The 13852-nt window shown below is 45.7% G+C and overlaps 1 protein-coding gene across 1 annotated transcript in view; it reads right to left on the bottom strand.

The window, feature by feature from the left end:
* LOC124612703 (glutamate receptor ionotropic, kainate 5-like) overlaps positions 1–13852 on the bottom strand; it is a 132458-nt gene that overhangs the window by 32515 nt on the left and 86091 nt on the right. The gene's annotated exons all lie outside the window — the stretch shown is intronic.

The raw sequence follows: 13852 nt of genomic DNA, 5'->3' as shown, positions 1-13852 counted from the left end.
AGCACTGTGGGACTTAACATCTGAGGTCATCAGTCCCCTAGAACTTAGAACTACTTAAACCTAACTGACCTAAGGACATCACACACATCCATGCCCGAGGCAGGATTCGAACCTGCGACCGTAGCAGCAGCGCGGTTCCGGACTGCAGCGCCTAGAACCGCACGGCCACCGCGGCCGGCAGAAAGAAACGCCAATAGCCGTACTTTATGAGCCGTAACAAAATTTGCTCGCTGTGGCAATCGCAGCTTTGGTGTCTCCCTCTGGTGGGAAAGGGGAAAGGCTGCCTGTTCACGTGCATTGAAGGGGCGCTATGAGCTCCGCAGTCGGGCATTCGCGCGCCGGAGATCAACGCCTCGTGTTCTGTGTGTGTCGTCGTTTTGTGCTTAAGTGGTTCAGTGTTATTCGTTTTTGTGCACCTACGTTCACGTGTGACACTGTTCGTCTCTGTCCAAGTGTCGGAACAGATTTTATCTTGGACTCTACGCCCGTGAACGGCTTCATGTATTTTAAAAAGTGTTTGTCTACGTTTCTATGTCCACCATGTTTTTTTCTCTCGATGTCTTCATTTGTATCTTGTGTGTTCTCTGAGGCCAAAGAGCGGCGTAGCATGCTGCTGGTGGCCTGCCTGTTAACAGGTTTGAAAATAACAATAAAGAAAAAAAAACTCCGCAGTCGGTCAGTCTGTCAGTCTGAGTCTAGTCAATTGGTCAGCCGGCTCAGTGTCGCGCAGTCAGTCTCTGTCTGTCTGTCTGTCGGTCTGCCGTACATTAAGGCAGTCAGTCGGAGTGAGGCTAGGTCAGTCTCGCGTCTCCAGTTGCTGGTCTGTCTCTCGTTTGCTTTTGTGCGGCAGTTAGTGTCTGTCTGTCGTAGGAGTGGTAGTATGTCTGTCGTCTGGATCAAACTTAAAAGCCAAAAAAAAAGTCTTGCCACTCCGCCAGTAACGGAACTCGGCTAGTAGTCACCCGGTCGGGGCTGAGTTCCTGCATCTGAGTCTGCGCGTTAGGGAACGGTCATTGGCGGTTGGATCAGTCGGTTGGTTGGTCGTGCACTGAGACACGAGATGACTTGTCCGCCTTGAGCGTCGGCGGATGTGAGGTCCCCACGTGAGTCCAGTGGGCAGCGCCATATAGAAAGGGGTAGTGGCTTCGCGGTTCACAAGAAAGCAACAGGAGCGGAACCACGACATCGGGCTGGCCGGTGCGAGCTGCGACGCCGTGAGACGGGAGATCGGCGCGCCTTCCTGCGTCCGTTGAAGCGGCTGGCAGCGGACGGTTCGGGAGAGCGTTGGGGGTGCTGCGCCAGGTCTTTGCCAGCAATCGCAGTTTATTAGAAGTTAAGTGAATGCTGATAAGTTGTTTCATTTACTTGTTAAATTCGACATGTTTTCTTGGTTAGTCTCGTCCCCAGCTTGCTCGCCTGTCTTTCATTCGCATTTGTTAGGCAGTGTCTGTCTGTCTGTCTGTCGGTCTGCCGTACGTTAATAGCTGCCTCTGTCATGTTTGTCGGATTCGGTGTTAACGAATTTATTGCTTAAACGCCGAATTCTTGAAATATGTTTTTATCTTGCCTATCATCTTGCGAGGTGGTGTATGTGTATTGCAGAGTATGTTGTACATTTTATGTAAGTCTGCATTTCATGGGTTTTATTTAAATAGTAATTTAAGTTATAAGGTTGTAAGAGTCCTTAAAAAAAAGAGAGAGAGAGAGAAAACAAATTGCACTTTCGGTGGCGAATAATTTGAGTGTTGTACCATTTCCATCCCTCTTACGGGGTGCATAGTTTACGTGTTTGTGTGAGTTGTTAAAAATTTTTTAGTTTAAAGTAATCTGGTGTGTTGCAGATTTGCACCAGTGTACTCTTTCAGAGGTTGTTGTGAGCGGTCATGACTACGGCCGTGTTGAAAGGGAGCCGAAGGCTCCTATTGTTAATATTGTTCCTTCTGCCTCTAAGTAAAATTGTAACTTGATATTTCGAGGGTGCTTTTCTGCTTATAATTTTAAATCTGTTTTTGAAAAGGCTTTTAGGAATAAAAATTACATTTGTTAAAAGTAATTTCATTTTCCATCGGTTACTTCCTGGCAACTACTTCCACGCTCAACTAGTGTGATTAAATATGTTAATGTTCTCGATGAATCGCTAGTAAATAAAGAAAAATTCTTTAAAACAATTTTTTTGAAAGTAAATTCACGGTTCACTTTAAGTAAAACATGTTATTATGTGACCTGTTTCTACACTAAATTAGTGTCGTCTTCAGGCACCTATGTAAATAAATGGTGAGGTACGATGTATGTTCACTGGTTTTATGGATTTCTATTTACACAACACGTGCACTTCAGCCATCTAACAATACACTAATGTACATGATACCTGTCCTAATGCACTGGGGTTTTGGATATCACTATTGGCTTTGCATAGCGGTCTGAAGATGACGGGAATGTAGTGAAATAAAATGAAATGATCGTATGACATTGGTGGTGGGGAGGCCCAACCTGGTGTAGTTCGGCCGCCGAGTTGTCTTCTCAGGTGACGTCATACTGAACGGTTTGTGTGTCGATGATGATGAAATGATAATGAGGACCACGTAACACCCAGTCTCCGAGCGAAAAAAAAAATCCCGACTTGGCCGGGAATGGAACACAGACCCGCTCGTGACAGCCAGACACGCTGAGCACTCGGCTAAGGAAACAGTCGAAACTGCGCGTAATTCATATGTTTTATAAACACTATGGTTGTTGGCATACCCAATTCCTCAAAAAAAAAAAAAAAAAAAAAAAAAAAGAGAAAAAAAAAAAAAACGGAATCGTGTATGTTGACTTGCGTAGGGTAGCAAATATGCGAAAGCCACAAGCTGAAGTGGTGAATTGGCGGTCTCACAAGATGCCCGAGCCACGGACGCCGTTCGGCCAGCAAGTCGTTTGTCGAAATACGTCGGCAGACCGATCAAAAACCGGAAAAAAGCCGAAGTCGTCAAAAGGCAAACTCTTAAGTAGCAAGGGAGTATTCCGAAAGTGTAATCCAAGATAAAATATACATGATCGCTGTGCTGGTACCGTTAAGGCTCCTGTTCAATAGCGTTACAGACATACTGCAAGTAAGCCTACTGGTTTTTCAAGCTGCGTGATTCTTTAAGAGGGGACGTTAATGAAAAACAGACACTATTTAGAACACGCACCAAATCCACAATTGTGAAGATACGGCAATGAAATTTTGTCCCATGCTTTACGAGAAATTAACACATTTACATGGTGTCCATAAATGAACATCCAATTAACGATCTATGCCACATTCGCTGGTGTAAATATTTACAGACTCACAGGGATAACAACCTCTCCTTAGATTATACATATTTAACTTATTATGAAATTTAAAAATTTTATTATCAGAAATGTGTGTACCATTTTCTCAGAAACTAATCAAGAGATTTCTAGAAAATTTTCTTTGTTTAATTTATTTATGTATGTTGAGCGTTTTGAATATGTCGAATAGGACAATTTTAATAATTTTTTTAATTATAGTTCTGCAACTTCAATAGAAAATTCATGCAAAAGTCCAAGCCCTTTGTTCCATATCTCAGAATTTGAGACAACATTTATGGTTCAAATGGCTCTGAGCACTATGGGACTTAACATCTGAGGTCATCAGTCCCCTAGAACTTAGAACTACTTAAACCTAACTAATCTAAGGACATCACACACATCCATGCCCGAGGCAGGATTCGAACCTGCGACCGTAGCGGTCGCGCGGTTCCAGACTGTAGCGCCTAGAACCGCTCGGACACCCAGGCCGGCACAACATTTATTTTGCTTATCGAAAGAGTGTACAAAATTTCATAATTCTGGCCTTCATAGATCCTGAAAAACGGTACATAAATGTAAGAAAACATAATATTTAGGAAATGCAGTTTTTGAAGTTCAACTTAACCTTTTTTCTTCTGGCACCTCTTCCGAAGGTTCCAGATTTGTACTCAGGGTCCTCTTTCCCTTCAAGGCTTCTCTTCTGTTTTCTCGTTTTCTTCCTTCTTTTGTTTACCGGGTCTTCAACTGACTTTTCAGGTACAGAGAGGCACTATAAACGTATTTCTCTCAATAACTCTCGAGTGAAATTTCCTGTCTTAAAGCTCATTCTCTCTAACACATTTATCTTCTCTACGTTCCCGCCACTTAACACAAGAACTGCATCGTAAATTGCAATTCTGACAACTGTAGCAAATGAAAATGTGGTTTTAGGGACTCGCTTCCATAGCAGTGAATTTAATGAATAATTTGGATTACGGGTTTTGCTCTTAAGAAAATTTTATAGAAGTTCTGGATCCGCCAAAAATCTGTAAGTGGGCTTGACAACATCGAGGATACAATTTGGCAGCCTGTCCTTGTGGATGTGGAAGTTGTTACCCCATTGAACCCGTAGATATTTACACCAGCTGATGTGGCACGGATGATGAATCGGATGTTCATCTGTTGACACCGTGTAGAAATATTTAGCTCATACTGCAAGGAGTTCTGTCAGATAGCCTTTCCGTAATACACTTGCAGAACGTCTATCGTCTTCTTTGTGTGTCTGTTGTGTCCACCAGCGGATTTGATTCATCATAAACAAAGCAGCTGATTTGTTATTGTTTCTAAGATATGGAACAGAGCCACAGATGATATATGAAACCAAAGAGTGTAACAATACCACAGAAGGAAAGTTGCTACTCACCATATATCGGAGATGCTGATTCGTGATGGGCACCACAAAAAGATTCACACAATTTCAGCTTTCGGCCATATACAATATAGTACTCAACATACTCGTCCATCCTTACACAACCCCTGCTCCCAATCCCTTACCTCATGGCTCATACTCCTGTAATAGACCTAGATGCAAGACCTGACCCATACATACTCCTACCACCACCTACTCCAGTCTGGTCCATAACATCACCTATCCCATGAAAGGGGTAGATGACCTCTCCTGCCCTCTGTCTAAACTGCGACACTTGAGTGTCCGCCACTCCCACCATACATCCCTCCCCCTCCCTGCCCCAGCCTCCTCCTTACCGCACCCATTCGCCACTCCCATCATGCACTGGTGCTGCTGCTCGCAGTGTGGTTTCAGTTCTCTGAGACTGCAGACGTGTGTACAAGTTGCGTTTGCGTGTGTGTGTTTGCATGTGTGTATGTGTGCCTACTGCTGACAAAAGCCTTAATGGCTGAAAGCTATAATTGTGTGTATCTTTTTGTTGCGTCTATCGCGACTCAGCATCTCCACTGTATGGTGAACAGCAACTTTCATTCTCTGGTATTGTTACATTCCACCCTGGATTTTCCATTGTTTGAAACCAAAAGTGTGAATCACAGCCTTCTACATGTATCCTGTGCAAGTTTAATTGAAAGTAATCCACGGAATGTTGTTCACCAAGCTAGTACTGAAGTGTTGCTTCAAAAAGAAGGCGTGGCAGGAAATTCGTGTCATGTATTTAATTATTTTTCATGTACTTCAAATGCGATTTCAAACCTGAAATTTAGGGGAATTATAATCGATGAGTTCTACAAATAAACAAAACATAAATTGGAAATTTATGTTTTTGGGCAATTCCATGAACGTTTTCTCATAAAGCTGCTCGCCTGCTTGCTTGTGGCCGTGTCCAACATACCTGTCACTGGTGCCTCACGTCTATGATCTTAAGGTTTCGACCCTGACTAAAGTTTATGTCTCTGAGTTAAGGTACTAAATCCTCGCTCCTTTAACAGGCACGTAACGCTCTAAAGTTCCAGCGTGATGACGTTGGAGGCGTGACCAGTCGGTGCACTGGATGGCTGTGGTTTATCCAGTGTTTGCGAGGCATAACGTGGGCTGCATTCAGGGAAGTGCTTGCCAGGAGAGGCCAGGGTGGTGGGCATAGTTCTGTCTACATTGGCTACCATCGTCCCTCAATCGTCCTTTCAAGGGTGCAAGTGGCTTGTGGTGGGTTCGGGGGTGGCACTGCCACCGTGCCATCGGCATTGGTGTGAGTGGCGGTGGTGGCAGCTTGTACCTGCGCCATATGGGCTACGGGACTCTCTGGGATCATGAGTGTGTGTGTTGCTGACTGGATGATGTGGAGGCACTGTATAATTCTGATTCTTATAACGCACTAGCTTCTGCAGTCCGCGACGTCCAAACACTGGCCACCATGTGACCAGTTACGTCGCTTTGTATACACCCCGAGGCTCGGCCAAAGGTGCGAGCTCAGCCTTGGAAGCCCGCACAATGTCTGTAAGGAGCGTAACGATGTTTACCCATGTCAGATTAATGTTAAGTGCAAGCACAACAGTTTGATAATAAATACGCACCTATCCTTAATGAGTGTACTTCTTGCGAGGGGAAAAGCCAATTGGGAACAAGGGAAACCACCTACAAAAATTAACGAAATAAAAGGAATTCCCAGATACGTAGTATAAGTTAACACAATATATACTCAGTATTCTTTTCAGTCCTCTCTTCACTGAAGTACTGGTCACACGTTTACACGATGTACATGTCAAACATTGTATTTCTTGACCTTTGGAATAGTCATTAACTGCAATGTTATTCTCATATATCACGTTATAATAACATACTCATGATGATCTTTGCTATGATAATACAAATACTAATAAAATTGTGTAAGTTACTAAGTTCTAACGGCATAATGCATCAGTTTTATGACCTTCGTTCTACTTGTCTGGTTATGAACGATGAAATGTTATACAAATGAAGCCGGCCGCGGTGGTCTAGTGGTTCTGGCGCTGCAGTCCGGAACCGCAGGACTGCTACGGTCGCAGGTTCGAATCCTGCCTCGGGCATGGGTGTGTGTGATGTCCTTAGGTTAGTTAGGTTTAAGTAGTTCTAAGTTCTAGGGGACTTATGACCTTAGATGTTGAGTCCCATAGTGCTCAGAGCCATTTGAGCTAATACAAATGAAATGACACAATTTCAGAGACTTTACTGGTCTCCTGAAGCGACGAGTGAAAATTTGTACCAATGCCGGCGAATTTACAGTAGAGTGGGGCGGCAATGAGAATTTGGATCGAAGAGGGAGGCACGCCGGGATAATCCGTGTAGGTGTGTGAACCACTGTGCCATGGTGGCTTAGTGGCTAACGCGTCTGCTTAGTAAGCAGTCTGCTTTCCGCAGCCGTGCTGCCCGGTCGTCTGTTTACGTCCCTGCCGCGGAGCTTCGCGCTTGCGCGGTTGTTTACTTCATGTTAGCCTTCGCTAGTTCTTACACTTTCGAACAAGAATGGTTCATTCGTGCCGACAATCTACTATCAAACCGAGCGAGGTGGCGCAGTGGTTAGACACTGGACTCGCATTCGGGAGGACGACGGTTCAATCCCGCGTCCGGCCATCCTGATTTAGGTTTTCCGTGATTTCCCTAAATCGCTCCAGGCAAATGCCGGGATGGTTCCTTTCAAAGGGCACGGCAGACTTCCTTCCCCGTCCTTCCCTAATCCGATGAGACCGATGACCTCGCTGTCTGGTCTCCTTCCCCAAACAACCCCCAACCCAACCCCCCCTACTATCAAGATCAGCTTTAATAATGTCTTTGCACGATCGAAGGCATTTGAAGTAGAACGATTTATACGTGAAGAATTTAAAAGTGAACCACAAGATATGATTAGTACCCACTTTTCTATCACAAGCAGTGTGGTCTACTTCAAACTGATCAACGATACTGTGTGTAACAAAATCTTACGCGACCATAAAGATGGACTTAAATGTAAACATTCAGACGACCATGTCGGAACGGTAGCCATTGATCATGCAGGACTTGGACTGAGAACTGTAAGAGTATTTGAGCTACCATTCGAGGTTCCGCCCAAGATCGTGATTATCGTGCTACAACTCTATGATCGGGTACTTAGTGACATAGCCGAAAAATGGACAACCTTTACCATACCCGGTACTTAATAATGTGTCCGCCCCCCGTAAATGAGTGGTCAGCGTGACAGAATGTCAATCCTAAGGGCACGGGTTCGATTCCCGGCTGGGTCGGAGAGTTTCTCCGCTCAGGGACTGGGTGTTGTGTTGTCCTAATCATCATCATTTCATCCCCATCGACGCTCAAGTCACCGAAGCGGCGTCAAATCGAAAGACTTGCACCAGGCGAACGGTCTACCCGACGAAAGGCCCTCGTCACACGATCTCCCTCTCTCACTTAATAGTGTGCGACAAATACGGATCGAACTATCAAAACATGTGCCACCTTATCTCATAATTGGAGGCTGCAGAGCGATAGTCATTTACGATGGTCAGCCGAAAACTTCCTCAGGTTGTGGTCAGGAGGACCACGTTCGCTCAGCGTGTCTCCAACGATGAATTTCGCAAATACCGACAGGTGAAGCTCTAGCAACACCTGTGGCGACTTCTCTCCCTGTCACATATGCAAATGTGTTCCGGAAGAACGCCCCACCGAGCAGTGACAACGCCCAACAGCTGGACAGGCCAGTCGAAAAGCCGACGACGGCGGCGACGCCCCCCCCCCCCCCACCCCCCCACCGAGCAGCACCGACCGAAATCACCCGTACAGAGATCGGATGAGCAGATGGTCATCGACAGTCGAATAGTGCCAACGGCTGCCTTCGTGTCAGACTGCAGTGGTGACAGAGACACTCGCCCGCATTCGGATACGGAAATGCACACGCGGAGGCAAAGGTCTCCGAAACGGCGCAAGAAACGACGTCTATCGCCGTCGGACGGCTCCTTAATACGTATAGAGGGCGACGATCAAACAACGGCTGAGGAAGACGGCCACCTTACAGAGGGTCCGTAGACTCCTCATCCAGAACGCTATCGTCTCGACAGCAGCGTCCGAAACTGGCAGCGGCATAACAATACTTCTTAAAGAAGGCATCACGGCAGAGGATGTACTGTACCTACAGTCGGCACGGGGATTAGCAATGACAGTACTTCGTGTGCGACACATCAACACGTATGCACCGTCAGGAACAGACAGGAGGCGAGAGCGTTCCCGCTTCTTCGCAGACGAATTTGCCCCGCTCTTCACGACCGATTAATCCTAGGCGGAGATTTTGATTGTGTGCTAGCACCGAAAGACCAATTCCCGCGATATAACCCGTGCCCAGAACTACGAAGCTTGGTGCAGAGTATGCATCTGGTTGACATCTGGGAGTACGTCCACGGCCTCCGTCCTGGATACACTCGTACAACGAGTCACTCCGCTCGTCGTCTTGACCGAGTATATGTCACATGCAATCTTAACACTGACGTGCTGGAAGCAGAGCTGTGGGCTACAGCCTATACCGACCATACAGCATTAATATGTACAGTCTCCCTCCGGCGGCAGCAAGTGTGGCGTAGCCGCGGTGCTTGGAAAATGAATGTCGCCGACTGCGGGACCCAGCTTGTCGAGACTTCATTGAAGATGGTTGGTGATCTTGCGAACGACGCCTTCGGTCGTATCCCACTACCCCAAGTTGGTGGATGGGTTGCTCCAGACTGGCACTGTGCCGTGCAATGATGACATATGGTCGTGAGCAGGCAGTGTGGCGACGTCAGACGATGGACTTCTATTTCACGGTGCTACAGGAATGCGCCGAAGAAATGCCTTCTCCGGAGCGGCAAGAGGCGGTACAACGAGCAAAGGCCAAAATTATATCTATCATTCGACGCCACCCGAAGGTACGACGGTCACGACACGGACACTAGATGGGGTTGCAGGGGAACGCCCATCGATGTGTTACATCATCGACGAAAACAAAAGACGACGAACAGCCCTAGTACATACCGTGGACACGGGTGATGCCAGACACCTAACATCGCAACAAGAAATAGGCAATGCCTTTGTAGAACATTACACTCAGCCATTACACTCAGCCATTTACGAAGTTAAGCATACTATTCTCGGCACCATTGATCCAGAGGCGAAAGCACAACTGATGGAGGAGATTACAGAGGAGGAAGTGATGGAGACCATTGGTAGGGGAGCGGTGAACAAATTGCCGGGACCAGATGGCCCCCCTCTGGAATTATACAGGACCTTTAGCTAGGTGATCGCACCACGATGGACTACTATCTGCCGCGAATTAACGTCTCCTGACTTACCTTTACCACCGGCTTTTGTGGAGGGGCTGATCATCCTGACACACAAATCCTCAGGTGGTACATGGATATGGGACTGCCGATAACTGACGCTCCTTAACTGCGAGTTTAGCAGCAAGTGTCCGAATAGTATTGCGCCAAGTACTCTCTCTCGATCAACCTTCGCTCGGCGGAGATCACCCAGACGGCGCTTGTTGAATATCGTGATTTGATCACCCTAGATGGGTACGCCTCGGTGGCGCACTATCGTCAATAAGTTTTGATCAAGCCTTTGATAGAGCAGCCATAACTATCTTGCAGACGTCCTGAGACACATGCGTTTTCCACGACTATTTATCGCTGTCGTGATGCGGCTACTCAGCAGTGCCTCCTCCTGCTCGTCAATGGCTGTACGATAAAATATCTAGTCGTAGCGAGATCGGTCAGACAAGGATGTCCCTTATCACTGACGTTACATGCACTGGCTCTCGACCCGTTACTTTGCGGTCTACAACGCCGCTTGACAGGACTGGCTTTGCGAGGATATACATTTACGTACAAGTCTTACTCGGATGACCTGGTGCTGATAGTACAGAATGAAGACGATATGAGTGTGGCTTTAGATTGGATACGCAAATATGGAACGGCCACTGGCAGCCGTATAAATATGAACTGACGGAAGAATGTGTAGCACCCTTAAGCCTCATGGATACCTTGAAATGCCTAGGTATTGTTTTTATCAACGACATATGTCGCACAGCAGCGTACAGCTATAAGAGACGATTACAGTCTGTCCGGATGGGCGTTAGAGGCATCACACGGGCGTCAGCCATGATCCAGCGGGTCACGTATGTTAACACCTACCTGTCGTCACGAAATCCGCATTTTGCTCAAGTTCTCCCAATGTCGGTGACGATAGCACGACGAATACTTGTTCAAAATGGTTCAAATGGCTCTAAGCACTATGGGACTTAACATCTGAGGTCGTCAGTCCCCTAGACTTAGAACTACTTAAACCTAACTAACCTAAGGACATCACACACATCCATGCCCGAGGCAGGATTCGAACCTGCGACCGTAGCAGCAGCACGGCTCCAGACATAAGCGCCTAGAACCACTCGGCCACATCGGCAGGCCGATGAATACTGGCGGCGTTCGGTTCCTTTGTGAGTGCAGATCTACTTTTTAAAGTAAGATACAACGCCCATACCCTCCCTCTTAGTAGGGGTGGGCTTGGTCTTGCGCATGTTCGTGATCGAGCGGTGACACTATATAACAGCACAGTGCTGAAACTGTGGAGACGACATCAGACTTGTCTGACAAGAATCTTAATAGGAGAACTAGCACCAGTTTCTCGAATGGCGCCAGTGGCGGTCTGGGACATTTCCCAGTCACTCCAGCACATACGCACTTTTTTTTATAGAGTACAGCTACGTTCATAAGGCTCTGTCGGAAACCAGACCTGCAACGGCGCGTGACGTACGAGGCGTGTTTTTCAAGCAAGTACCGTTTTGAAATTACAAAAAGACCTGCTAAGATATCCCAATAATTCTTCCTTGTTTACGTTGAGTACTAAGTGTTTAAGATGCCTCCGATAATCGTGAGTCCCACCGACTGTGAAGTACGGGCTCTTATAAGATTTCTTAGTGCTTAAGGCCTAAAAGCGATCGATATTCATCGCGAGATCTGTGCAGTTTACGGAGAAAACATTATGAGTGATGAAATGGTAAGAAAGTGGGTGAGAGCATTTAAAGATGGCAGCACAAATGTGCATGATGAACGACGGAGATGGCGTCCTTCGGTCGTTAATGAAAGTTTGGTGCAGGAAGTGGACAATAAGGTGAGAGAAAACAGACGCTTTACGATTTCCTCCTTGCGGAATGACTTTCCTAATGTTTCTCGTAGTGTTTTGTATGGCATTGTGACCGAGCACTTGAATTACTGAAAATTGTGCGATCGTTTGGTACCGAAAATGTTGACAAATGTGCACAAAACCAAACGTTTAGGCAGTGCATTGACTTTCCTTGAGGGGTACCACAACGACGGTGATGATTTCTTAAGCCAAATTGTTACGGGCGATGAAACATGATTGGCCTACGTCACACCAGAATCAAAGCAACAGTCCATGGAAGTTGAGCAAGGGCATCGTTTTGCTGCAAGACAATGCCCGTCCGCATGTGGCGAATCAGACCGAAGGTCTCATAACATCTTTTCGATGGGAAACTCTAGATCATCCTCCGTACAGCCCCGATCTTGCACCCAGTGACTACCATCTGTTCCTGCACTTGAAGAAACACCTGGGCGGTCAGCGTCTTCAAGACGATCACGAAGTCAAAACAGTGGTGATGCAGTGGTTAACAAGTCTGGCGGCAGACTTCTATGAGGAGGGTATTAAAAAACTGGTACAACGTTATGACAAGTGCCTCAGCATTGACGGAAATTATGTAGAAAAATAGATAAGGTACAAGCTTACATGTAAAAATAAAATTATTGAGATATCTTAGCACGTCTTTTTGTAATTTCAAAACGGTACTTACTTAAAAAAACACGCCTCGTATATCGGATACTAACGACTGGACGACTCAGCAAAACTATTGAGAGGAAGCATCCACATATCAATTGGCACATAGTATGCTGATCGGTACTCCATGTTTCCATAGACACAGAGACGCGTGCAACGCGTTAATGGTAAAAATGTCACCCGGTCCAGACTCCATGCGATTCATATGACAGATTCACCATTGTACCCTCAGCGCCAAACTCTGGACAACGACGAACACCGCATCATATGCGGCCCTTCGGCAGAAGTGTAGCTTTTGGCGACACAAATGATCGCTTTCTTTCTTCGAATGGGACAAGATTGAACCAGGGATTATATTCTTTCCGGACGGACGTAATACCCACGTACCAAAACGAATTCCGTAACGTGGCTTCGAGGCCAGACGGTGCTCTATTTGTTCAGAGATGACCCACAGAATGTAATAGACTTTTGGACCTTTTTACAGGAACGACATCTAAAGATCGTGAACAATCCGAAATTCCGACAGCATTTCCCTAACTTCCTATGGAGTGCGTTTCAAGAGCCCCGCATACCTGGAACTTTCAGGATAGGAGAAGTTAAATTTTCGATGCGAAGAAATAATGAACAGAAGATAAGAATCGATGGATACATTATACTTATACCGGGATGACGTAACAGCGGGGGGGGGGGGGGGGGGATTGTAAATACGATTCTCCGTTGTGATGTGTGTTTCTTTCTTTATGTAATGCGATAATAATGTTCAGTTTACTAGCTTTCAAGCAATACTGACATATTATTTGTAGTATGACAATGCAATGGCTGTTACCGAAATTTAACTTCACTTAAATGTTATATGTGAACCAGGATTTGCTTTAATTTGTGAAAGATATTGATTGAAATTTGAAGCATAATTGGAGAAGCATTTCTTTTTAAGGTAATGTGTCTTTTATTTTTGACGTATGATTACCTTTCCAAAGCTTACTGCTTATCACAACGTTAATTTTACGTCAGTCTGGTTTATAGTTATCCTCTCAACTTATATGTGTATATGATAAAGAAATTGTTAATTTCATTTTGTAATACCAACATAAAGGTAGTTTTTTGAGTTCTGTTGTTCCTGTTTAAATGTTAAAAAAAGCGGTAGAGCACTTGCCTGCAAAAAAAAAGAAAAAGAAAAGAAAGATAAGCAGGTGACACGGATTCGATTCCCGGCCATGGAACAAATTTTCACTCGCCACTTCAGTCTACATACATAACACGAAATGTTATTTTACTTATAACTTCTAT

This window comes from Schistocerca americana, chromosome 1 (genome assembly GCF_021461395.2).
Source record: "Schistocerca americana isolate TAMUIC-IGC-003095 chromosome 1, iqSchAmer2.1, whole genome shotgun sequence".
Lineage (NCBI taxonomy): Eukaryota > Metazoa > Arthropoda > Insecta > Orthoptera > Acrididae > Schistocerca > Schistocerca americana.
Note: the sequence above shows the minus strand (reverse complement) of the source record. Positions and strands in the feature narration are given on the sequence as shown.